The following is a 27,292-nucleotide window of genomic DNA, read 5'->3' as shown; positions in this document are numbered from 1 at the left end:
ACAATTGGTGGTTTTTTATTATTGGCATGAATCCCTTGAAGTCAGAGTTCTTCACACTGACTAAGTGATAGATCCACCATCTGCCTTTTGTTTGCTGCTCTAATAGTACCTAATAATTTATAAACATTAATAAAGTTTTTGTTCACAATGAGTTGAGGAAGGACAGGAGCATAGTACTAGCAATTGGTACATTGAAAATGCCCTGGCAAAATGCAAGCATGCATATAGTCGCAAGACAGCAAACATTGAGTGAATTCATCCTTTTATTTCAGGACCTCACTGCAGAGCAGATTGCGTGAATCTTGAGATGACATTCCCTAATAACTACATAGATTCTAACCCAATACTGTCATGATGTCAGTGAAATTTCAACATGAGCTTTGGAGCAAACAGACATTGAGATCATAGCAATATTATACAATCAAGTGCATGTGGCTTTGGAACTGGAAGCCCAGCTCTGTCTACCTGAACACAAGCCTGAGCCCACAGAGATGCAATGAATCAAATATACATTCAGGGGCAAGAGAGAAACCTGTGATGCCTTAGCAGTGGTGGTGGTGGTGGAAACCTGCCATCTGGATCCTAACCTCGCCTTTACTTTACTTTCCTCCTCCTGCCTTCCACAGGGAAACATACTAGAGAAGTTGAGCATTTACTCCATGCCCAGCTTTGCCCATTTTGTACAGAACAGATTATTCCCAAAGAAAGAGGACCCTAAAAAGTGGTGGTGACAGACCTGCAATTTGGAACAATGTCTGTGAGGCTGTTTGAGCCCAAGGTGATGTCCTGCAGCTCAAGAGCAGGCATCGTCTTCTACCATGGAGGAGCTGGGATTTGGGCAGCCTGGGTAAGGAGCCTGCCTGATGTGTGGAAGAGCAAGGGTGGATCACACGTGTAATTTTGTGTGAGATCACAGAAGAATATCATGGAACGTTTCAAAGGATCAGCCATAGGAGTTTCTTCAGGGGAGCATGTTGTGGCTCACTTCATTTAATGGTATTGCTGCCTCCAGGAATGGTCTTCATTGTGTGATAGTCTGAGTTCCTTCATCATTGATCAGATGTTGACTCTGCCTTCTTTTCTTACAATATGGCTGTTGGCCCACTGTATTTGTACCAGAGTGATTTTCAACTTGTACATTTTCCTCAGCTCTGCCAGGCCATAGGTATACAAACCTACCTTCTCTTGCTTACAACTTTCAACTCCAGGAGAATTCTTCTAACTGGTCCTGTGCCCTTGCAGCTCACTCAGCCTAACAGATCTTCCTAGGGCTGGGGATGGATTTCAATGATGGCACATTTACCTAACATGAGTGAAATCCTGGGTTCCAACCTCAGCACTACCAAAAAAATAATTCCATACTTTCAGGCATGAATTGAGAACACTTCCCATCCGTGGGTCTTATCCTTGTGAATAGCCTTCACTCTCAGAAGTCCCAAGGCTCTTCCCCTAGATGCCATCCTGACTTCTGTGAGGATGAAATTTCCAAAGGTAAAGCAAGATAGGCAGCAAATAGTTCCTAAGCCCCTACTGTGAGCCCTTTCCCATGCAAAAGGCACTCAGAAGTACCAGAAAGACCCAGGCCTTGACCTTAAGTGCCTGTTAGTCAATGAGGGAGCTAGACAATACAAGCAGGAGAATTCATATGGTGGGAGCTTCACATGGTGGTAAACCAAGATGCTAGAATAGAAGTGACTCAGCGTGATTGCACTGGTTCCTCTAATAAGATCAAGTTTCTTCAAGAAGTTAGCATTGGTTCCCAGCCCAAGCTGATGATGAGGAGCAGCACTACTTATGGGGAGGAGGTCATTCTAAGCTAGGTGGGGATCTAAGCTTAAGGAGCTTGGGTGCCTTAGGCTCTAAAATGACAGGCAGCAAAACCCGCAGTCATCAGGACAGTTAATAATGTGCATCAGGGGAATATTTAAAAAAACAACACAAATGTAACAGACTAAGTTGAACTTAATATCAAAGAGTTACTAGGTAAGGATGAGAGACTTTTACACGTGCATGGCAGAAGCCTGTTTAACACTTTATTTTGCTTATTGCAGCATGCTTAGCATTAGTTTGGGTTTGTAATAGTTTCCATTAATATACTGTCTATCAGAAAGGTTGTGTGACCTGGGACCTAGACTTTGCTCCCATAGTGGATGCCTCACTTGCTCCATCCTAACCTGGCCCTATTCACTCTAAACAAGAGGGTGTCAGATGCAGAGCTGTGGAACCAGCAGCTTAGGCTCTGAAGGTAGAAGGAGGTCTGGGTGGCAGAGTGGGTGATGAAGCTGGTTAGGTCTGCAGGACTCGGGCCATGGCCTACAGAGGTTTTGGCCTGGGCTGTCTTTAACCTCTCTTGGGAGCTTGAAGGTCCTACTCATCCAAGCCCTCTCCCTGGCTTACTGAGTCCCTTTCTAGGGTGATCTCAGGTCTCAGGATGCTAAAATTTCCCTGATGACCCAATGTACATTGGGTGTGAGATGTGAGGGTGCAGACCTTTGTCCTTCATGCTGACCCTGAGCTCAGCTGGCCCGGCAGAATGCCTGCTTGTCTTGTACACTGTCATCACTATTACTGCCCCCTCACTAGCTGCTTTCTGGGTCTAAACATGGTTATCACCTGATGTGATTCAGAAAATCTCATTTTCCAAGCCTTTAACAAGAGACCTTGATACAGAATTTGAGGTCAGCCCTGCAGAGGATGTGGACATGCTCACTGGTGCCTCTGTCTGAGAGCAGGAGCTGGGAAGCACTGAGCGGAAGTGCATTTGGCAGGATCTGAGCTACATAGTGGGCTTGTAGTGCAGCCTACTCAAATCAGTGGATCTGCTTTTTAGAACTTCAGATGAATCTATTATTCATAACATATCCCATCAAGCCATTGCTTATTTCTCCATGGATATAAATACACCACATGGTTAATATTTCCAGTAGGCATGCTCCGCTTGACTTTCCATGATTTTGTCCATTTCTGAGCCATAAACCTTCTTGGAAACAGGTGAACCCCAAGGTCTTTTTCCTCCTTGACATTTGGGGGATTGAGGCAGATGTCTGGCTTTCCCTAGTCTGAGCCTAGCAAAGTAGGAAGATCCCAGAGTTGGAACAGAGGTAGGACATTATCCCATGCCCACCTAGGGTGGTCTCACTGAGGCAGTGGGGGGGGGTGCTGGGCCCTCCTCATGAGCTACTCTGGGTCTGTTTTTTTCTTGCAGATTCTTACCACAATGTGTGCCTTTTTCTTGCCCTGGAGACCAATTTCATGCTGTTGTCTGTGGGGCAAGATTTTGAGACAATTTTCATTTTTTCCATGGAATGAAGAAGGTGGGAGGAACTTGCTGGATGATTGTAGAGCAGAGAGGAGTTCTCAGCCATCAGACACTCATGGACATTCACCCAGGACACAGGTGCACCTCCATGCAGAGTGGCACAGGCCTGCAAAGATGCCTGCTTCAGGGGAGTGCACAGATCAGCCGATAGACAGTGAATAGGTTATTATAGTGGGTATTACAGTGCCTGAGTTGCCAAGTACTATTACATGGCATACTCGCTAACTATATCATAGGACACATTATGATATGAATGAAATTTTTATTTTAAAGAGGATAAAATCAAGGAAAATTAAAGAGAATAAAGTGAGTCAAAACAAATCAGTGTGATACAAGACTTCAAAACAATATGAAAACAATATTAGTTACCATACTAGCCCATCTTCAAAATAGCTGCAAATTAACTTTAGACACAGTAAATATCAAACAGGACACAACAGGAAAGGGTCAATAAAGAGAAGACACTAAATGCAGTAAAGGTCTCAAAACAAGACAACAGTAAATCCAAAAAAGCTACTATAACATATCTTATTATTTTTGAATAGCTTCTTTTGCCATTGACTATAACAAAATCAAACAAAATGAAACCCAACCTAACAAAACAATGAAAATGACAGAGGATTTTAAAACAAGACAATAAGGGGTTAACAATGGCCACCGCCTTTAGAAGATGGTCTCCGTAGATTCCACACTGTGTACCGCTATCCTCTAAGTAAGATGAACAGACTACAGGCCCTAGACTGGCAAGGTCAGTGAAACATCAAAACACCAGAGGCATCCAATTGCATTTCACCTTGTTAACTATCACCCCAGCAGATTGTGGGGTTATCGTTTTTCTTTTTTTTTTTTTCTTTTCTTTTCTTTTCTTTTTTTTTTTATACCAGGGATCAAACTCATAACCTAAGGCTTGCCAGGCTGGTGCTTATGATACTGAGCTAAATCCCCAACCCACAGTGTTTTATAGGTGAGCGGGTCACTTGTGGGTTGGTGGTGGTGGGGGCTGTCCTGGCTATTCTTGCTTGCCAATCCGTGCACTGGAAGGGCGTGGGGTCTGGCTGTCCCCTGCCAGTCGCCGTAGGAGTGGCTCAGGCATGGTGCTGGTTCACAGAGAAGGCTTGATTCTTAGTGAATTCTTATTTGTCTGCCACCCCCAGTCTGCTAATGACACTGACTCCTGGGGAAAGGCTTGGGTTTGGCTGCCTCCAGCCAGCAAGGCCTGTGCATGGCTGACATGAATGAGTCTTAGTAGTGCATTCACAAGCAAAATGAGAAAAAAATACATGAACGCTGATGTTTTAAAAATAATGTTATGTTAATTAAAATCAAAGTAATACCTTCTAAGAATTCCCATGGTTAAAACCAAAAAGTACAAAAAGGAAATAAGAAGGATGATGCATTCAGCACTTCAGGAAACTCTCCTCTAGGCAGAGGTAGTTCTGAGATAGAGAAGATAGTGAGTTTCTCAGAGTTGGTTGAAGGTCTTGGTCTAGGTTCTGGCTGTGGATGGGCTGATGGTTCTGTAGATTCTTATTATGTCATTAAGTGAGTTCCTACTTATCTACCCATCACCCCAGGCCACACCAGGACCAAGGTAGAGTCTGTCTTAAGACACAATTCTGAATCTGTGGATGCAAGGACAGTGGGTGTAACTCACTACCATTCTAGTCTTTGTTTCAAGAGATCTCAACAAGGAAGAGAACACAATTCAGACAGGGCAGGAGAGAGAACCAGAAAACTGTCCCTTTGCGGTGTGAATATCTGATAGCCCCTACTAGTCTTGGTTTCTCCTGCTCTGAGTAGAGAGGGTAAATGTGTGACTCCAACAGGCCATTTTGCACCATTGACTCTCTGTGGAGGCACTGAGGATGGCAGCAATTCTTCACAATGAAGTGATTCATATCTGGAAGCCATAGAGTCTGGACTTCAGCCACTAGAGCTCATGTCTCCAAAGACCATGGGGATAATAAGACCTTCTGCACAGTGAGAACAGAAAGGTGTCAGTGCTCCCTGTGAGATTTAATAAGACATTTTATCTTATGTCTTATGAGGTGATATCTTATAAGAGAGTGCTCAGCATTCATTTTAAGTGTTTGAACAGCCTGGGCCTTTTTGTTCATGCACTTCTGATGGAATGATTGGAGGAATTAAAGCCCAGAGGAGGAGCTTGTGTCTACCTGGGCCATGCAGTGTGTGATGCAATGGAGTAGGTGCCCGAAGGACAATGAAAAAGAGAAGATTTTTTTCTCCTGTTTTATTTTTTTGGCTGAAAACTACTTCACGCTAATTTTAATCTCAGCTGTTCTACTCCCATACTGACAGGGAGTAAAACTGAAACCTGAGGACTGCATCTTTTAACTCTGGATGATAGAGGCCGGGATACTGATTCAAACATAAAAAATAAAAACTGCTAGAGACTTAGCTTAGTGTGAAGGCTATTATTCAATTCCCAGTACTGAAATAATTATTTTTAGCTACTTGGACCTTTGGTGATCACAGCCAACTTGTTGATTTTCTTGTGTAGGCATCCTTCTCAAGTTCAAGCATCCTGGCCTTGTACTTGATTGGGGAAGTGAGGCTGAACTTTGGTTGCAACTGCTCGGTTACTTTTGCATCATACTGCAAATACACACAGTCCTTCTAATCGGGATAAAGCCCTTTCAGTGCTTGAATGCTGAAAAAAGCACTAGAATGGGTAGAAAAGAGACATAGCAGTTGTAATGGATGGTAAGCAAGCTAACTTTGTGTCCTAGCCTCAATCAACACAGTTCTTAAATGATCAGTATATCTATGGGAAGAGACAGGTAGAATCTGTCCCAGCAGTGGGTTAAACATCAAAGGGGATGCAATGTGAAGAAAGAGACTCCATGTCTTTTATTCCACTGCAGTCACTCATAAGAACTCTGCAGGCTGGAGAGAATAGTCCGTGTTCTCAGTAATGCAGCATTCAGGTTTCTGGAGGTCCCCCCGCAGCTGTTTCTGTAATCCAGGTATTAGATGTGCTGTCAACAGCAAAGCTAGTGGGAAACTAGCAATGTGATACCCAGATGGATGAATTGCAAGCTAGTTCTCTCAAATAGGCTCAGAAGAAGGGAAGTGAGCGAGCTTATTTGGTGCATGTTTCTAGGTGAGAATTTCTCAATTTTCACAACACTGTGCCTCTGTGCCTTTATGTGGGTCTCAGGTTGGCTCTGTTAGAATGGGCCCAGCTACAAACAGTGGTAGTTTGATGCAGCAATTTGTCTTGTCATTGCAGCCTTGTGTTGTGACACGTTGTACCATGGTGGTCCCTAACTGCCAGAGGACCACTGGGAAGCTCACTGGACATTTTTCTGTTTGTTCCTCTTCCAAAGCTAGTAGCTTTCCACTGGTGTGTGTTTTGCACCTTCCTGGAAAGCATTGGAAGTAGAGTCTGCACTTAGAATATAGACTCCTTCAGAGCCAGACATTGGACATACAGTTTCAATGACCTCAGGAAAGCAATGGGGATACTCACTGTTACTTCTTAGGGTCACTGTGAAGAATTCATTGGGGGAAGGTCTCCTAAGATTTGTAGAAGTCTCTTTTCAGATGATGTGTAATGACAACTTTGGATATTATTCTTTGTTTCTTTTCCTCTTAAGGCACTGGAAGCTTCCTTACTACCATTATCCTGTCATCACCACTGACTGCCTGAATGCCACCATCCACTCCCTGAAAAGCCTGAAAATTATGGTGTGGACCCTTCCCATGCTCTAATCTGTGGGGAAAGTGATAGAGGACAGGCTGTAGCCAACATCGCCGAGGCTTTAGTGGACTACAAAGATCTCCCCCAAATCCGGGCTCAAGTCCTGATTTATCCTCTGATCCAAGAAATCAGTTTCCAATTACCATCTGATCAGCAGAACCAAAATGTTCCATTTGTTACCCAGGACTTCTTGATGATGTGCATTTGTAGATATATAGCCATTAATGTCTCCTGGAAAAACGCCATGCTGAAATGTGCTTTTGTACCCCCAGAAACCTGGGAGAAGTACAGGAAATGGCTCAGTTCTGACAATATCCCTGAGAGATTAATTCTTTGTATGAGATCGGGCAAAGATAACAAATCAGTGGCCCTCCTATTTGATATAATCAGTATAATAGAATCAGGTATGAAAGTCTCATCTGATTTGTTATCTTTGCCCTCAAGAATAAATACCAAGAAACCCAGTTTCCTGGGCCTTTAATGAGGCTGCCTATCTTGAAACCAAACACATGTTAGATGTACAAAATGCACCTCCCCCTTTGCACATTATTCTTTGTTCCCTTTTTCCTCCTTAGGTACAGGAAACTTCCTTACTACCATTAACCTGTCATTACCACTGACTGCCTAAATGCCACCATTCACTTCCTGAAGAGGCTAAAATGTTATGGTGTGGACCCTTCCTGGGTTTTAGTCTGTGGGGACAGCATTGGAGGAGGGGTTGCTGCCCATATCACCCAGGCTCTGTTGAGCCACAAAGATCCCCCCCGAATCCTGGCTCAGGTCGTCATTTATCCAGTTACCCAGGTCACCAGTTTCTAGGTATTGTCTGCTGAGCAGAGCCGAAACGTCCCATTTCTCTCTGAGGAATTCATAACGATGTGCATTTGTAGATATGTGGGCATTGACATCTCTTGGAAAGATGCCATACTGAAAGGTGCTTTTGTACCCCCAGAAACCTGGGAGAAGTACAGAAAATGGCTTAGCTGATGAGGAAACAATAGCTCAGCTCCCTGAGGCCTTCCTGGTGAGCTGTAAGCATGATATCCTTTGTGATCACACCTTGCTCTACAAGAAGTGTTTGGAAGACCAAGAGGTCCCTGTGAACTGGTACCATGTGGAAGATGGCTTCACGGATGCATATTTGTATTTTCTCAGAATATACTCTCTTCAGACTGGAGACCAAAGTCATCAGTGTCCTGTCAGATGTTTTTCAGAGTTCACCACCCTAAGTTTTTATGGACATTCAAATTGTCACATTACATAACCTTAAATGGTGAGTAATTCCTTAAAGCAGCCACAGAGAACTGATTGTACATAGTGGCCCTCCTATTTGATATAATCAGTATAATAGAATCAGGTATGAAAGTCTCATTTGATTTGTTATCTTTGCCCGATCTCATACAAAGGAAATGCTGGGTCTTCTTCACACATACAGTCCATACTGCATGTAACAGCACAAACAAAAGTCAGGAATCATTGCAAAACCAGCCATACGCAGAAGGCTAGAGAAGATGAGAGGAAGACCAGTAAAACTGAAATGTCAGCCTAGAATACAGAAGTTATTCTGCACCCATAAGCTCCACCTTCTGGTGCAGGTGACAGCTCGTTTACCCAGAGGCATCCTCTCATCTTCTTTAGCTCTACTTCTCTTCTGAGAGATAAATCCCTCCCTGATTTTTCCCTGGAGTCCTTTGGGCCTTTTTGAAACCTGTTCATATAGAGATCCCTTTCCTGTCCTTGTCATGATCCAAGTTTATATTTGCAATCCCTTGGAAAAGTTGTTGGAAGTCCATCACTCTATCACTTAGATTGATTCCAATCTCCCACTTTCTGTGCAACATACAAATGAGAATCAGGACACTGAGATATATTTAGAATTGTGGGGGGGTCAATGGGTTCTAAGTCCAGCCAGGATGAAGGTTCATCAGAACAAAGACCTCAACCCAGTGATACACCCAAATTTCATTAATTTATAAAAGAGAGTGTTTTATGGATGATTGTCTGTGATAATGGTGGGACATACATGAGTCCTGTGTGCTGGGCTATGTAGGAAGCCTGAAAGCACCTCTACAATTTTCAGAGACAAGGATATGCAGAACGACCAACCTGCATAATGTAATTGAGGTGGCATTTAGTTTTTAGGGATGCAATGTTTCAGCTGTGATGAGCAAACTTTTTTGTTCTTGGAAGTCATATTCTCTTATCTTGTGGCAAGAATGCTGTTGACAGCTCTGGAATGATAGCCCTACATCCTTCTGGGTTATCCATATTTTGATGGCAGTCACAGAGTGCTGAAACAGTGATTGTCACCTAACTTCAAAGATTGTACACTTTAAAGATTGATACAAGAGCTTAGGAAAATGATGTAAACCATGAATGCCCAACATAGTTAAGAAACTGAACTGATGAAACATATCCAAACAGAAATCCAGGAGACTGAAAACTTCACTCAATATTTACACAATAGATGGAATGAAAAGGAGGGTTGAATATCAGACCTAGAAGACACAGATGTGACTAGCAACAAGGAAAGAAAACGTATCTTAAAAATAGCAAGTAAAAACAACAAAAATCAATACAACAGCTACAAGATGAAGCAAACAAGAACAACAAAAAAGATTATTTGGAATCAGTGATAAAGCTGAAGACAAAGTAAAATTCATTAAAAACCTCTTCACAGGAATAATGTCATAAAAGTTCCCAAACACTGATAAGACATTGACATAAAAGGAAATGTAACATAGAGAACTTCATGTAGAAATAAAAAAATAAATACACACAGAGAAATATAATAATTGGAGTGAGAAGAGACCTAGAATAGCAAAGACAGTTCTAAGCAGCAAAGGCAAGGCAGGAGGCATCACAATCCTTGACTGGAAGTTATACTACAAAGAAACCATAGTAAAATCAACATGGTAGTGGAATCAAAACAGAGCCGAAGATCAATGGAATATATTAGGAGATGGTAACCATTTTTGATCACCTGATATTCTATTTTTGCATCATGTTCTATGCCCATCCTTCTGTTCTAACCGACTCTTTTTTGTTTAGTCATGTTAGGTTTTATTCTCTTCAAAAAATGTAATCAGAACTGTGGGAGTAAAAAAAAAACCCAAAAAGTGTAACTGTTATTGCAAAAAATAGAGGAAAGGAAGGTGGTCTAAGGGATATAACTGCATGTATGTTTGAGTGTGTAGGATGGAAAACCATATTACTGAGCTTTTGGTTATCATTGAACAGAACTCTCTGCAATCTTACTGTATGAATGTTCACTTTATATGCTTTAACTTTGTATTTTGGATAACTGTTTCTAGGATACGGTGTGTGACCTATTAACTAGTAATTTCTTAATGTATAATTTTTTTCTTGAAACTCTATATTATTTGTACCCTTTTAATGCTTTGTTTTTCTTTATTTCCTATCTTTTTTCTCTTTACTTAAAAAAAAGTTCCAAGTCATAGGGGTAGGTAAAGAATTCATGAAAAGGATTCAAACCACATGGGAAATACTTCCCATAATCAATAACTGAGATCACCTCTTATTAAAAAGTTTCTGCATGTCAAAAGAAATCTCCAGCATAGTGAAAAGAAAACCCACAAACTGGGAAAAAATCTTAGTGACCTCTCCCACAGACAAAGGAGTTCTGCCTAAAACATATAAAGAATTAAAAAAAAAAACAGACCCCAAAACTCAAAGATCCAATCCAAAAATTGGCATCAGAGATGAATACAAACTTCTGAGATGAAATAAAGGCAAATAAATACATGAAAAAATGTTCATCAACATTACTCTTTAGAGAAATGCAAATTAAAAGCACACTGAGATTGCATCGCTCTCCTCAAAGAATGGCCAGGATCAAGAAAACCACCAACAACAAATTCTGGAGAGGCTGTGGGGAAAAGGAACTCTCCTGCACTGTTGGCAGGAATGTAGACTGCTGCAACCATTGTCGAGGTCAGTCTGGAGATTTCTCAAAGACCTGGAATTGGAAGTCCCATTTGTTCCAGGTATTCCACTTCTAGGCATATTCCCAGAAGAACTGAAAGCATCATACCACAGTGATATATGTGCACCCATGGTTATAGCAGCTAGATCTTGTAAACAACCAAAGTGTCCATCAACTGAGGAATGGATATAAAACTTGTGATATTTTTATACAATGGAGTACTACTCAGCTATAAAGAAGGATCACATTGAGATATTTTAAATAAGTGGGCACAGCTTGAGACCATACTCATAAGTGAAATAAATCAAACTCATGAATAGTTTCCCTAGTGTAAGAAATGTTATAAATACATAAAAGTATGTGGTAATCATGATTCCCCATTATATGGCTTTGAAGCTGTATAAAGTTTTCACTCATTAATTGGAATGGATTTTTTCTGAGCTGTTTGATTTTATTGTTTGTGATGACATGAACAGCTATTTTGCAGAAAACAAGACATCATAATAGCTAGTGCTGATTTAATATCATCTTGTTTTGAAGTCCAATCACACTGTTGTTCTTCTGTCTCCATTGGTTTTATCATGTTGTATCTTATTGGATTTTATTATATGTGATAGTAAAAACAAAATTTTTTATAGGCAAAGAGATAATATAGAAACCATTGTTAATTTTTCTGTTAGCTGGTTCTAAATACCTTGTAACACTTTCATCCTCTTAAATGGTTTCACACTGTCTTGATAAGTTTGATGCTATAGTATATGAAGTTATTCTTGAATATTTCAAAGAAAGAGACACTATGATAACTACTATTAAGTCGGGTTATCTTGTGGTGAAACAGTAGGTTGCTTAAATTGTTCTGTTCTGACCTGTATCGCTATGTTGTTATGTCCTCTTTTATCTCAATCTCCCCCTTTTTTTTTTTACTTTTTTTTTTTTAATTTATTTAAGGAGAAAAGAAAAGAAAGAAAAAAAAACAGTGAAGGGGTACAAGTTATACAGATTTACAGAAGAAAAAAATGCGCAGTAGGAAATCACTAGTTAATGGATTACATATTGCCATCTTAGAAATAATTGTTCAAGTCACAAAATTAAAGCCTGTAGAGTGGACATTCCAACAATGATACTGCAAACAGTTCCGTTCAATGATCCAATAAAACTCTGCGATATCATTTTCTATCTTATACATTTAAATATACATGCAGTTATATAGTTTAGAGCACTTTCTTTTCCTCTCTTTTGTACAGTGACTATTACACATTTTGGGTTTCATTGCTCCTACGGTTCTTATTGCTTTTTTGGAAGAGAGTAAAACCAAATGTGACATAACAGAACAGAATCAGTCAAGTCAAAAGGGTGGATATAATAGATAATATAAAAACATAATACAAGGTGATCAACAATGGTTACTATAATGCCTCCCGCTATTTCTAATAGAATTGCCTATATCATTAGTTGTAATACAATTGAACAAAACCGTAAAGAATAAAACCGACAAAACTAAAACATTGGAGATATTGTAGGTCTTCAAAAGTAGATAAAAGTCAACGAGAATGGGCGTTATAATGAATCTCATTATCTTCTCAGCTGATGCCTAAACTTTCGAACCTGATACTATCCAGCAAAACAGAATAGAGGAACCTCAGTCAAAAACAAGATGGTGAGAGTAATACAGGGCTTCAAATTGAGATAATAGAAAGTCAAAGTGGGTTACTATATTATATCCTGCTATATTTTTCCCTTTAATTAAATGGATAAAAATAAAAAAGTAAATAATGGAGTGGAGATTGAGAAAAAAGAGGGCATAACAGCGAAACAGGGCAGATCAAAACATAACCATTTAAGCACAATAGTGTTTCACCACCAGATATTTCCAACCCAAAAATAGTTACCATATTGACTCCCTCCCTGAAGTCCTTGAGTACAACTTCATATACTGTGGCATTAAGTATATCAAAACAATGTAAAACCATTTAAGAGAATGACAGCATTATAGAGTATTTAGAATCGATAACAGAAAATGAACAATGGTCTCTGTATAATCTCCTTGTCTTTAAAAGGTTTTTGCTTATACTATCGTACATAACAAAATCCAATAAGATACAACCTGTTTAGACCATTGGAGACAGAAGAACAAAAGCTAGATGAGACTTCAAAACAAGATGGTACTAAATCAGCATTACCTATTAAGATGTCATTTTCTCCAAAATAGCTGTTCCTATCATCCAATCTTCTCTGTCTCATTTCTGTTGAGCTCTTTTTCTGTCAGTAGCTGTCAGTTTGTCTTCATTTTGTTCTCTGCTCCATTCATTGTGGCCTCCCCGCCACTATTTCTGGGTTCTTTGTATTTTTCTTTTTTTAGAATATCCTGCAATACTTTCTGTAGGGTTGACATGGCGGACAGACAACAGCAACTACCGAAGGCTCTCTGAAAGGCTCGGCTCAGAGGCCAGGAATGATGCCAACTAAGGAGACACGAATCAGTAGAGATATGCTCTGCTGACTCAGGAACGAACTGGGCTGAGAGAAACCAACTTGGAATGCAGTCCTGGCGCTAAAATAGGAACAGAAAAGACTCGGTGTAGAGGCTCGACCCTGCGCCATTGGAAGCCGCGATTTGGGTTTCCCGCCGCCCAGCGGCTGGCTGCCTCCACAGCGGCTCGGCAAGGAGAGACGCACCGAGCTCTGGGAACGGGAGTCTGCGAACGGAGTCGAAAACAGGACGGACAAGGAGGCATACACGAAAACTGACTGGTGGCGAGGTGAGAGAGAAACTGACCCCCTACCACAGTTTGACTCCAGCGGAGGTCTTTCTGGGCTCAGGCAGTCCTGTAAGAGCAGGGCGCGGTGGCAACTCCAGCCACACATTCCCCTCTCGGACGGGATTGGTGAAAAGTGCCTGGCCTGAGTGACGCTGCTGGCGGACTCCCTAGGCTGGCCTAACCCAGATCCCAGAGCTGGACGGTGGCCCGGAGGAGCGACTGACTCCCGCGTAGGCTGCCTCCTCCGCAACTCCCTGGTGCGCAGCGGTGGGCGGGAACAACTAGCCAGCGCAATTTGATCAGGCTGTGGCTGACAGGCAGGGAAGCCGGGCCTCCTGTGTAAGCTTGCATTTTATAAGGAACAGAAAATATGGGGAAGGGAAGCAACAAAAAAGGCTCCTCGGCCCCCAATCCTGAGAAACAGGCAATAGTGGACACTGCACCAATATACATTAAGCGCCATATAGAGAGCCTCATAGACCAATTCAGGAATGAAGTTATCAATGACCTGAAGCTAGAAGTATGCAGAATAGTTAGAGAAATGCTAAGCACCACCCAGGAAAAAACAGATGGTGGAATGGAAGAACAGAAAAAGAGGGGAGAATTGCTTGATGGAGAAAACAGAGAAAGCATTGAGTATGTGAAGCAGGTTCAAAGGGACTATCAAGAAATTAAGAAGTCTATCCAAGACTGGCATAACAGCTTGAAAGAAACTAAGGACAGACTATCTGAACTGGAGGGCAGACTTGAAATATGGGAGAATGAAATGAAAAACTTCTTTAAAATAACAAAGAAACAAACAGCAATAATACAAAGACAAGAAGATGATAAGAGGAGCCATAACTTAAGGATTAAGAACATAAAAGAAGAAGTAGGGACACAAACAACTGAACTACAAAAGCTACTCACAGAAATAATCCAGGAGAATTTTCCTAATTTAGCAAAAGGTAAAGATACTCAGATGTATGAGGCATACAGGACCCCAGCTACCTACAACCCTAACAGAGAAACACCCAGGCATATAATAATAAAAATTCCAGAAATTCAATACAAGAACAGAATATTAAAAGCTGTAAGAGACAAGAAACAGATCACTTACAAGGGAACACCCATCAGAATCACAGCAGATTTCTCTTCACAAACCATCAAATCACGAAGAGCATGGGGGGAAATAATTCAAGCTTTGAAAGATAATAATCTCCAGCCAAGATTGAGATATCCTGCACAACTGTCCCTGGAAATTGATGGAAAAACGAGGTGCTTCCAGGATAAAGAGGAACTGGGGGAATTTGCAATCTCCCCCTTTTTAAAAAATATTTAATTTATTATTTTTTTAATTAATTGAAAAATTTTTAAAAAGTTAGCAGGATATATTATTGTAACTTTTTTGATTTCCTGTTACTTGATTTGAAGCCCTAAATTGCTCTCTCCATCTTGTTCAACTGATTTTACTCTATTCAGTTCTGTTTGATAGTATCAAATATGAGGGTATAGGTAACTACTTTGAAGGCAATAAGATTCACTATGATGACCATTTTGTTTTGTCTATTATCTCCTTTTGAAGTCCAGTAATGTCTCCAATGTTTAGGTTTTATTAGTTTTGTTCTGTACTGTTTTGTTCAATGTTATTATACCTGATGATATAGGCAATTGTTTTTAAGGTAGCAAGAGGCATTATGGTAACCATTGTTGACTACCTTGTAGTCTGTTTTTTCGTCATGTACTATGTCCATCCTTTGTTTTGACTAACTGCTTTGTTTTGTCATATTTGGTTTTATTCTCTTCCCAAAAAAACTGTAGGAGTATTAAAAGCCAAATTGTGTAGATGTTATTGTAAAAAAGAGGAAAAGAAAGTGTTCTAAAGGATACAACTGCAAGTGTGCTGAGGTGTGTAAGATAGATGACCACATTACTAAATTTTTGTTAGATCATTGAACACAACTGTTTGCAGTCTCACTGTTTGAATGTCCACTTTGTATGCTTTAATTTTGTAACTTGATCAACTATTTCTAAAATGACAATATGTAATCTATTAACTAGTGATGTCTTACTGTTTAATTTTTCAAATTCGGTATTACTTGTACCCTTCTACTGTTTTGTTTTTTGTCTTTAAATAAAATTTAAAAAAGAAATATAATAATCAAGATTCTGAAAATTATAAAAAATTAACCATAGCGAGAGAAAAGAAAAACAGTCACCTACAAAAAACCCCATCAAATTTACAGCAGACTTCTTAGCACAGATCCTTAAATCAAGGAGGGCCTGCAGTATGGCATTTCAAGCCATAAAAGCAAACAATCTTCAATGCAGATTGATTTACTCTGTGAAACTCTCTTTCAAAATCAATGGAAAAATAAGACACTTCCATGATAAAAAAAAATACTAAAGAAATTCATGACCCAAAACTAGCTCTATAAAATTCTCTGAAGATATATTAGAAACAGATAATGATGACCACAAGCATATGAACACCAATAGAAATAAACTGTTGAACAGGACTAGCAATTAAACAGAGGAGAAAGCCAGGGAACCAAAAACAGAAATGTAATGAGGAGGAGACAAGACAATATATGTCACTTATAACTATCAATGTAAATGGTCTCAATTCATCAAGAAAAGAAAGACACTGGTGGAATGGAACAAGAAGCAAGAAGCTTCTCAACAATATGCTGCATTCAAGAAACACATTAAAATGCAAAAAAATCATAGATTAAAGTTCAAAGATTGGAAAAAAGTTCTGTGTCACAGGAAAACAGAGAAAAGCGAAGGTATCTGTTGTGTTTGCAGACGATGTAAACTTCAGGAAAAACTGATCAAAAAAGATGAGGATAGTCACTACATACTTGTTAAGGAAAAATTCCAAGAAAAAGAGATAATAATCATAAATATATATGCACCAAACCCTGGTGTACCCAACTACATAAAACAAATCTAACAGACATGAAAAATATAGCATCTAATAGAAATATACTGAAGGACCTTAATACTGCCCTGTCACAAATAGATAGATCACCTAGACAGAAAATAAACAAATGCATGTCAAAATTTAAAGAAGCCTGTGCACAAATGGACTTGGTGGATGCCATCAGTGTTCCACTCTAAAACTTCAGAAAACACAATCTTCTCAGCTGTACATGGGAAGTTCTCCAAAGTGGACCAAATATTAGCCCATAAAACATGTATAAGTAAATGTAGAGAAACTGAAAATATTCCATGCCTATGATCTCACCATTGCACAATTAAGCTAGAAATCAGTGATAAAAGAAATCATAAAAACTGCATAAACACATGGAAATTAAGCAACACATTTTTGAACAATTAATGGGTCACAGAGGAAATTAACAATGAAATTAAACAGTATATACAATAAGATAATAATGTTGATACCACATACTGAAACATACAGCATGCAATGAAAGCATTCATAAGAGGGAAATTGATAGCAATAAAGCCTTACATCGCGGAAACAGAATGAACACAAATAAATGTCCTAATGTTGAACTCCAAACTGCTAGAAAGAAAATGAAATTCAAATCTCATATGAAGGAGGAAATAATAAAGAGCAGAAATTAATGCAATTAAGACTAAGAAAACAGTACAAAAATGAATGAATCAAAAAGTTTTCTTTTTGAAAGAGTTAATAAAATTGATAAGCTAACCTCATCAAAAAGAGGAAAGAAAAACCAAAAATTTGGGCAATTAGAAATGAAAAGGGGAAAATCACAACAGGTTTGATAGAAATTCAAAAGATCATCAATACCTGTCCTAAGAACTTAGATTCTAATAAATAGAAAACAGAAAAAAATGAATAAACTTCTAGATACAACTCAATCACCAAAATTTAAACAAGAAAATATAAAATTTCTAAATATCCCAACACTGATCAATGAAGTTGAAAATGTAATTAAAAATCTACAAGCAAAGAAGAGTCCAGGACCCGATTCATTCACTATTGAATTCTTCAAAAAATTTACATAAGAACTAATGCTGAAATTCTTTAAGGAAATTAAAAGGAAAGTAATAGTTCCAAAATCATTTCAGAAGACAAGAATTAACCTGATTCCAAAACCAGAGAAGAACCCCACCAAAAAAGGCAACTCTAGAAGCCAATCTCCCTAATGAACATAGACACAAAAACACTCAATAAGATATTTGGCAAACCGGATGTGGCAAATAATCAAGAAGATTATACACCATGGCTAAGTAGGATTCATCTCAGGAATGCAGTAATGGTTTAGCACTTGAAATTTTTTTTTTATTTAAGAGGAAAAAGAGAAAAACACAAAACAAACCAAAGCGGCGTAAGGGTACACGCAATACAGAACTACAAAACAAAACAAAACAAAACAAAACAAAAAACCATAACAGTAAGAAATTACCTGCTAGTAGATTACACACTATTTTCTTGAAAATAGTTCCTCAAATCACAGTATCAAAGAACACAAGGTGGACATTCAAACAGGGAGACTGCAAACAGCTGTGTTCAATGTTCCAAAAACATTGATAAAGTCAGCTATTTAACACCCCCAAACACACTTGCTGTTATATCCGGTAGAGCTCTTTTTCTTTTTTTTTTTACCTCTCTTTTTTACAACAAAATTTACACATCTTGGATTTTATTACTCCTTAGTGCTTATTACTTTCTTTGGGGGGGGGAGGGAAGAATACAGTCAAATATGGCAAAACAAAGCTGTCAGTCAATACCAAGGATAGACATAGCACATGGTGTAGAACAGAGTACAAGTTTATCAACAATGGTTATCAACATTGTCCCTTGTTTCCTTAAAAAGAATTGTCTATCTTATTAGATATTATAAAGTTGGACAAAACAGTAGAGAACAAGACCAATAAAACTTAGGCATTGTAAACATTACAGGACTTCCAAAGAAGACAATAGTCAAACCAGAATGGGTATCTTAGTGAATCTTATTGTCTTCAAAGTAGTTGCCTATGTCTTCAAACTTGATACTATCATATAGAATGGAACAGAGTCTAATCAGTCAAAACAAGATCGTGGGAGTACTACAGGACTTCAAAACAAGTTAATAGGAAATCGAAAAGAGTTACTATTTATATATCCTAATTTTTTTTGAATTTTTTCTTTAATTAAGACAAACATAAGAAATGACTAAATAATTTTTTTTGAAACAATAAGGGGGAGATTGAGATAAAACAGGACATAACAATATAACAATAGAGGTCACAGCATGACTGTTTCAATAACCTAGTACTTCACCACCTTATAACCTGACTTAATAGTAGTTACCATAGTGTCTTTTTCCTTGAAATATTTGGGTAAAACTTCATATACTCTAGCTTCAAATATTTTCATATCAAGAAGCCCAGAATAAAGCCTTTATAATTAATGAGTGAAAACTTTATAAGGCTTCAAGGCCACCTAATGGGGAATCATGATTACCACATATTTTTATATATTTGAATCATTACTTACATTAGGGAAACTATTCGGTATTCACACATGCGAGATTGATTTATTTCACTTATGAGTATGGTCTCAAGCTGTGCCCATTTATTGATAAATATCTCAATGTGATCCTTCTTTATAGCTGAATAATACTCCATTGTATAGAAATACCACAACTTTTTTATCCATTCCTCAGTTGATGGGCACTTGGGTTGTTTCCAAGATCTGGCGATTACAAATTGTGCTGCTATAAACATAGGTGCACATATATCACTGTGGTATGATGCTTTCAGTTCTTCTGGGAATATGCCTAGAAGTGGAATAGCTGGAATAAATGGGATTTCCAGTCCCAACTTTTTGAGAAATCTCCAGACAGATCTCCACAAAGGCTGTACCAGTCTACACTCCCACCAGCAGTGCAGGAGAGTTCCTTTTTCCCCACAGCCTCTCCAGCATTTGTTGTCGGTTTTCTTGATCCTGGCCATTCTTTCAGGAGTGAGATGGTATCTCAGTGTGGTTTTAATTTGCATTTCTCTAATGACCAATGATGATGAGCATTTTTTCATGTATTTATTTGCCATTTGCATTTCTTCATCTGAGAATTGCATATTCATCTCAGATGCCCATTTTTGGATTGGATCTTTGAATTTCGGAGGTCTGAGTTTCTTTAATTCTTTGTATGTTTTAGACAAGAGGCCCTTGTCTGAGAGAGAGTTCACTAAAATCTTTTCCCAGTTTGTGGGTTTTCTTTTCACTATGCTGGAGATTTCTTTTGACATGCAGAAACTTTTTAATAAGAAGTGGTCCCAGTTATTGATTCTGGGAAGTATTTCCCGTGCGGTTTGAGTCCTGTTCATGAATTCTTTACCTACTCCTATGTCTCCAAGGTTTCTACCTATTTTGTCTTCCAATAGATTTAGTGTTTCTGTTTTAATATTCAGATCTTTGACCCATTTAGATTTTAATTTAGTACATGGTGATAGACATGGGTCTAGCTTTAGTTTTCGGCAAATGGAGAGCCAGTTTTTCCAGCACCATTTATTAAAGAGACTGTCGTTCTTCCAGTGAACCTGCTTGGCTCCTTTATCAAAAATAAGGTGGTTGAGTGTGTTCGTAGTTGCGGTTGTATCTTCTAATCTATTCCACTGATCTTCAGCTCTGTTTTGATTCCAATACCATGTTGATTTTACTACTGTTGCTTTGTAGTATAACTTCAAGTCAGGGATTGTGATGCCTCCTGCTTTGTCTTTGCTGCTTAGAATTGCCTTTGCGATTCTAGGTCTCTTCTGGTTCCAGATGAAATTTAGGAGTGATTTCTCTAGATCTATAAGGTATGTTGATGGTATTTCTATTGGGATTGCATTGAATCTGTATAAGAGTTTTGGGAGAATGGCCATTTTCACAATGTTTGTTCTTCCTATCCATGAGCAAGGGATGTCTTTCCATTTTCTGAGATCATCTTCAATTTCCTTTTTCAGTGTATTATAATTTTCACTGTATAAGTCTTTCACTTCTTTCGTAAGAGTAATTCCTAAATATTTCATTTTTTTGCTTGCTAATGTGAATAGTCCAGTTTCTCTTATTTCCCTCTCTGTAATTTTGTTGTTCGTGTATAGGAATGCTATTGATTTCTGAGTATTGATTTTGTATCCAGCCACATTACTGAATTTATTTATTGTATCTAAGAGTATTTCAATGGAGTTTAGGGGGTCTTCTATGTAGAGTATCATGTCATCTGCAAACAATGATAATTTAACTTCTTCTTTTCCTATCTTTACCCCTTTTATTTCTCTTTCTTGCCTAATTGCTCTGGCTAGTACTTCCAGTACTATATTAAATAGGAGTGGTGATAAAGGACATCCTTGTCTTGTACCCGATTTTAAAGTAAAGGCTTTCAATTTTTGGCCATTTAGTATGATGCTGGCTGTTGGTTTGTCATAAATGGCCTTTATTATATTGAGGTAAAGACCATTTATTCCAATTTTCTGTAAAGTTCTTATCATGAATAAGTGTTGGACCTTATCGAAGGCTTTTTCTGCGTCTATAGAGATGATCATGTGATTCTTATTTTTGGCTTTATTGATATGGTGGATTACATTTATTGATTTGCGTATGTTGAACCATCCTTGCATTCCTGGGATGAATCCCACCTGGTCATGGTGTATAATCTTCTTGATGATTTGCTGGATCCTATTTGCCAATATTTTATTGAGGATTTTTGCATCTGTGTTCATTAGGGAGATCGGTCTATAGTTCTCTTTTATAGTTGGGTCTTTCTCAGGTTTTGGTACTAGAGTAATATTTGCTTCCAGGAATGACTTAGGAAGGATTGCTTCCCTTTCAATTTCATTGAATAGTTTGAGGAGTGTCGGCATTAGGTCTTCTTTATATTTCTTGTAGAATTCTGCAGTGAATTCATCTGGGCCTGGGCTCTTCTTGGTGGGCAAGGACCCAATTACATTCTCAATTTCATTAGCAGAGATTGGGTTATTCAACAGTTTTATATCCTCTTGATCTAGCTTTGGTACTTCATATGCTTCTAAGAATCTGTCTATTTCTTCTGTGTTATCAAACTTTTGAGAGTAGAGGTTTTCGAAATAGGTGTTGATGATCCTCTGTATTTCTATTGGGTCTGTAGTGATTTCTCCTTTTTCATTTCTTATTGCATGAATTTGAGCTTTTTCTTTCTTTTTTTTAATAAGGTTGGCTAGGGGCTTATCGATTTTATTTATTCTTTCAAAGAACCAACTCTTTGATTCGTTGATTCTTTGGATTGTTTTCTTAGTCTCTATTGCATTGATTTCTGCTCTGATTCTTATAATTTCCTCTCTTCTTTTGGCTTTGGGCTTGACTTGCTCTTCTTTTTCTAGCTGTTTGAGGTGTAGCATCAAGTTATTTACTTGTATTCGTTCTGTTTTCCTGATGTGGGAACTCAGTGCAATAAATTTTCCTCTCAGAACGGCTTTCATTGCATCCCACAGATTCCGGTAAGTTGTATCTGCATTTTCATTTTCTTTTAGGTATTGTTTAATTTCTTCTTTAATTTCTTCTGTGACCCACTGATTACTCAAGAGTGTGTTATTTAGTTTCCATGTGTTTGCGGAATTTTTGCAGTATCCTTTGTCATTAATTTCTAATTTCAGAGCGCTATGATCCGATAATATGCAAGGGATGATTTCAACTCTTTTGCATTTGCTTAAATATGTTCTGTGAGCTAATATATGGTCTATTTTAGAAAATGATCCATGTACTGCTGAGAAGAATGTGTATTCTGATGTTGTTGGGTGGAACATTCTGTATATGTCTATCAAACCCATTTGTTCACAGGTGTGATTCAGTTCTGTTATTTCTTTGCTCATTTTCTGTCTGGTTGATCTGTCCCTTGGTGTCAGTGGTGTATTAAGGTCTCCTGTTACAATTGTGTTACTGATAATTTGAGTTTTCATTTCTGTTAATAATTGTTTTATATAACTGGGTGCTCTGGAGTTTGGTGCGTATATATTTAAGATAGTTATCTCTTCCTCTTGGAGTTTTCCCCTTACGAGTATGTAGTGACCTTCTTTGTCCTTTATGGTCATTGTTGGTTTAAAGTTCACGTTGTCTGCAAACAGAATGGCTACTCCTGCCTTTTTTTGGATTCCTGCTGCATGAAGAATTGTTTTCCATCCTTTGACTTTCAGTCTGTGAGTATCTTTCTGGGTTAGATGGGTTTCCTGTAAACAGCATATGGTTGGATTTTGTTTCTTGATGCATTCTGCTAGTCTGTTTCTTTTGATTGGTGCATTGAGACCATTTACATTAATGGTTATTACTGTTAAATGCTGGTTAATTGTAGGAATGTTATCTCTCTGCTGTTGCATCTTTATCTTTCGGTTCTGTTTAATTATTTGCTTTGCTTAGTGGTTTTTTCCTTTGTGTATCTAAACTGTCTTTCAATATTTTTTGCAGGGTTGGTTTGGTGTTCATGAAGTTCTTCAGCTGTTCTTTGTCATGGAAGTATCATATTGCACCATCTATTTTGAATGATAGTTTTGCAGGATATATCAGTCTTGGTTGGAAATCATTTTGCTTTAGGATCTGGAATACTTCACTCCATGCTCTTCTTGACTTTATCGTTTGTGCTGAGAAGTCTGCTGTGATTCTGATAGGTTTTCCTTTATAAGTGATCTGTCTTTTCTCTCTGACAGCTTTTAATAATCTATTCTTGTGTTGGATTTCTGGGATGGTGACTATTATATGTCTGGGTGTAGTTTTATTTTGGTTATGACTGTTTGGAGTTCTATATGCTTCACTGATCCTGATGTCAGTTTCTGATCTCATGCTTGGGAAATTTTCAGCTATTACTTCTCTAAATATCCTCCTGACATCCTTCATGTTGTCTCCCTCTCTTTCATTAATGCCTATCATTCTTATGTTATTCTTGTTTGCATCGTCTTGCAGTTGTTGAATTGTTGTTTCCTGGTTCCTTGTTATTTTCAAAAGATCTTTCCTTTCCTGTTTACTAGCTGCAATCCTGTCTTCAAGGTCTGAAATTCTATCTTCACTTTCATTAAGGCGGTTTTTACAACTTTCAGTGGAGTTTTTTATTTCCTGTATATCTCTGTGCATCTGCATTATGTATTCTGTTTGTTTCTTATATTGCTCATCTAGGGATTCTATCTTTTTGTTTAGTTCCTCCAATTTTTTTATCTGTGTTTTCTTTAGATATATTTAGAATCTCTTTCATTTCTTTTATCATTTCTTCTTTTATCTGGGAGATTATTTCGAGTTTGAATTTCTTTAAAGCTTCCTGGAGTTGCTTGTCAATTTCAGTGGCTATTGTGTCCGATATATGAGGAGGATGGGATATATTTTCTTCTATATACATCGCTCCTAGGGTTTCTTGAGATGGGCTGGAGGTTTGAGGTTGTAATTTGGTCTTTCGTTTTGTCATTTTCCTATATTTCTGTGTTTCAAGTGTTACTTGAAAGCTTCCTCAGGATCTGTTGAAAATCCCCTTCTATGTTTGGAGCTACTGGGACTCTGGCGCCGCGCTACTCCAAGCCATTAGGCCTACAGAACCAGTGGCCCTCCTCTGCTTGCTCAGAACTCCGCATTTCCAGACAAGCAGGGCCTCAGGGACACTGTGCTCCCACCTGCCCCTTGGAAGCTCCACAGTTCTTCAATCGCAGCCGGGTTAGGGTACTCACCACAGGCCGCAGTGCTTCAGGAACCTGTGGACCCTCCCTGGTTGCAGAGATATCCACAGTCCTCCAGACACGCAGAGAGGCCAGTGAGGGCACCCCAGATCTGCCCAGCTCCTCCTCTGCAGACCTGTGGCCAGGCGCGGCAGCTAAACAGGCTGGGCTAGGCTGGTAGTGTGGGCCAGCCCACCTATCGGGAGCTCAGCAGGTCTCCAAATGAAGCCGGGAATGGGGAGGCTGATGTGGAAGCCTTAAACCCACCTCTCTCCTTCACTGCACCTGGAAGCCTGAGGGAACTCCAGCAGTCTGGGCGCAGAAATCCAGAGTTCTCCAGACACACAGAGAGGCCAGTGAGGGCACCCCAGATCTGCCCAGCTCCTCCTCTGCAGACCTGTGGCCAGGCGCGGCAGCTAAACAGGCTGGGCTAGGCTGGTAGTGTGGGCCAGCCCACCTATCGGGAGCTCAGCAGGTCTCCAAATGAAGCCAGGAATGGGGAGGCTGATGTGGAAGCCTTAAACCCACCTCTCTCCTTCACTGCACCTGGAAGCCTGAGGGAACTCCAGCAGTCTGGGCGCAGAAATCCAGAGTCCTCCAGACATGCAGAGAGGCCAGTGAGGGCACCCCAGATCTGCCCAGCTCCTCCTCTGCAGACCTGTGGCCAGGCGCGGCAGCTAAACAGGCTGGGCTAGGCTGGTAGTGTGGGCCAGCCCACCTATCGGGAGCTCAGCAGGTCTCCAAATGAAGCCGGGAATGGGGAGGCTGATGTGGAAGCCTTAAACCCACCTCTCTCCTTCACTGCACCTGGAAGCCTGAGGGAACTCCAGCAGTCTGGGCGCAGAAATCCAGAGTCCTCCAGACACACAGAGAGGCCAGTGAGGGCACCCCAGATCTGCCCAGCTCCTCCTCTGCAGACCTGTGGCCAGGCGCGGCAGCTAAACAGGCTGGGCTAGGCTGGTAGTGTGGGCCAGCCCACCTATCGGGAGCTCAGCAGGTCTCCAAATGAAGCCGGGAATGGGGAGGCTGATGTGGAAGCCTTAAACCCACCTCTCGCCTTCACTGCACCTGGAAGCCTGAGGGAACTCCAGCAGTCTGGGGGCAGAAATCCAGAGTCCTCCAGACATGCAGAGAGGCCAGTGAGGGCACCCCAGATCTGCCCAGCTCCTCCTCTGCAGACCTGTGGCCAGGCGCGGCAGCTAAACAGGCTGGGCTAGGCTGGTAGTGTGGGCCAGCCCACCTATTGGGAGCTCTGCAGGTCTCCAAATGAAGCCGGGAATGGGGAGGCTGATGTGGAAGCCTTAAACCCACCTCTCGCCTTCACTGCACCTGGAAGCCTGAGGGAACTCCAGCAGTCTGGGCGCAGAAATCCAGAGTCCTCCAGACACGCAGAGAGGCCAGTGAGGGCACCCCAGATCTGCCCAGCTCCTCCTCTGCAGACCTGTGGCCAGGCGCGGCAGCTAAATAGGCTGGGCTAGACTGGTAGTGTGGGCCAGCCCACCTATCGGGAGCTCAGCAGGTCTCCAAATGAAGCCGGGAATGGGGAGGCTGATATGGAAGCCTTAAACCCACCTCTCGCCTTCACTGCACCTGGAAGCCTGAGGGAACTCCAGCAGTCTGGGCGCAGAAATCCAGAGTCCTCCAGACACGCAGAGAGGCCAGTGAGGGCACCCCAGATCTGCCCAGCTCCTCCTCTGCAGACCTGTGGCCAGGCGCGGCAGCTAAATAGGCTGGGCTAGACTGGTAGTGTGGGCCAGCCCACCTATCGGGAGCTCAGCAGGTCTCCAAATGAAGCCGGGAATGGGGAGGCTGATGTGGAAGCCTTAAACCCACCTCTCTCCTTCACTGCACCTGGAAGCCTGAGGGAACTCCAGCAGTCTGGGCGCAGAAATCCAGAGTCCTCCAGACACGCAGAGAGACCAGTGAGGGCACCCCAGATCTGCCCAGCTCCTCCTCTGCAGACCTGTGGCCAGGCGCGGCAGCTAAACAGGCTGGGCTAGGCTGGTAGTGTGGGCCAGCCCACCTATCGGGAGCTCAGCAGGTCTCCAAATGAAGCCGGGAATGGGGAGGCTGATGTGGAAGCCTTAAACCCACCTCTCGCCTTCACTGCACCTGGAAGCCTGAGGGAACTCCAGCAGTCTGGGCGCAGAAATCCAGAGTCCTCCAGACACGCAGAGAGGCCAGTGAGGGCACCCCAGATCTGCCCAGCTCCTCCTCTGCAGACCTGTGGCCAGGCGCGGCAGCTAAATAGGCTGGGCTAGACTGGTAGTGTGGGCCAGCCCACCTATTGGGAGCTCAGCAGGTCTCCAAATGAAGCCGGGAATGGGGAGGCTGATGTGGAAGCCTTAAACCCACCTCTCTCCTTCACTGCACCTGGAAGCCTGAGGGAACTCCAGCAGTCTGGGCGCAGAAATCCAGAGTCCTCCAGACATGTAGAGAGGCCAGTGACGGCACCCCAGATCTGCCCAGCTCCTCCTCTGCAGACCTGTGGCCAGGCGCGGCAGCTAAACAGGCTGGGCTAGGCTGGTAGTGTGGGCCAGCCCACCTATTGGGAGCTCAGCAGGTCTCCAAATGAAGCTGGGAATGGGGAGGCTGATGTGGAAGCCTTAAACCCACCTCTCTCCTTCACTGCACCTGGAAGCCAGAGGGAACTCCAGCAGTCTGGGCGCAGAAATCCAGAGTCCTCCAGACATGCAGAGAGGCCAGTGAGGGCACCCCAGATCTGCCCAGCTCCTCCTTTGCCTAGCACTTGAAATTACGAAATGTAATGCACATATTAACAGAAGAAAGTTGAAAAATCACAAAATCATCTCAATAGATGCAGAAAAAGCATTTGACAAAGTTCAAAATCCATTCATGATTAGTAGCCTCCAGAAAATTGCAATCGAGAGTCTTTATCTTTATCTGATAAAATCTATCTGTGATAAAATAACAGCTAATGC

The 27,292-nt window shown here is 40.7% G+C and overlaps 1 pseudogene; it reads left to right on the top strand.

The window, feature by feature from the left end:
• The first annotated feature begins 751 nt into the window (after positions 1 to 751).
• LOC100721894 (arylacetamide deacetylase-like 4 family member 1) overlaps positions 752 to 27,292 on the top strand; it is a 59,528-nt pseudogene continuing 32,987 nt past the window's right edge.

The sequence above is a fragment of the Cavia porcellus genome, unplaced genomic scaffold (assembly GCF_034190915.1).
Source record: "Cavia porcellus strain 051 isolate PalLab524CR breed Dunkin Hartley unplaced genomic scaffold, mCavPor4.1 scaffold_25, whole genome shotgun sequence".
Lineage (NCBI taxonomy): Eukaryota > Metazoa > Chordata > Mammalia > Rodentia > Caviidae > Cavia > Cavia porcellus.
Note: the sequence above shows the minus strand (reverse complement) of the source record. Positions and strands in the feature narration are given on the sequence as shown.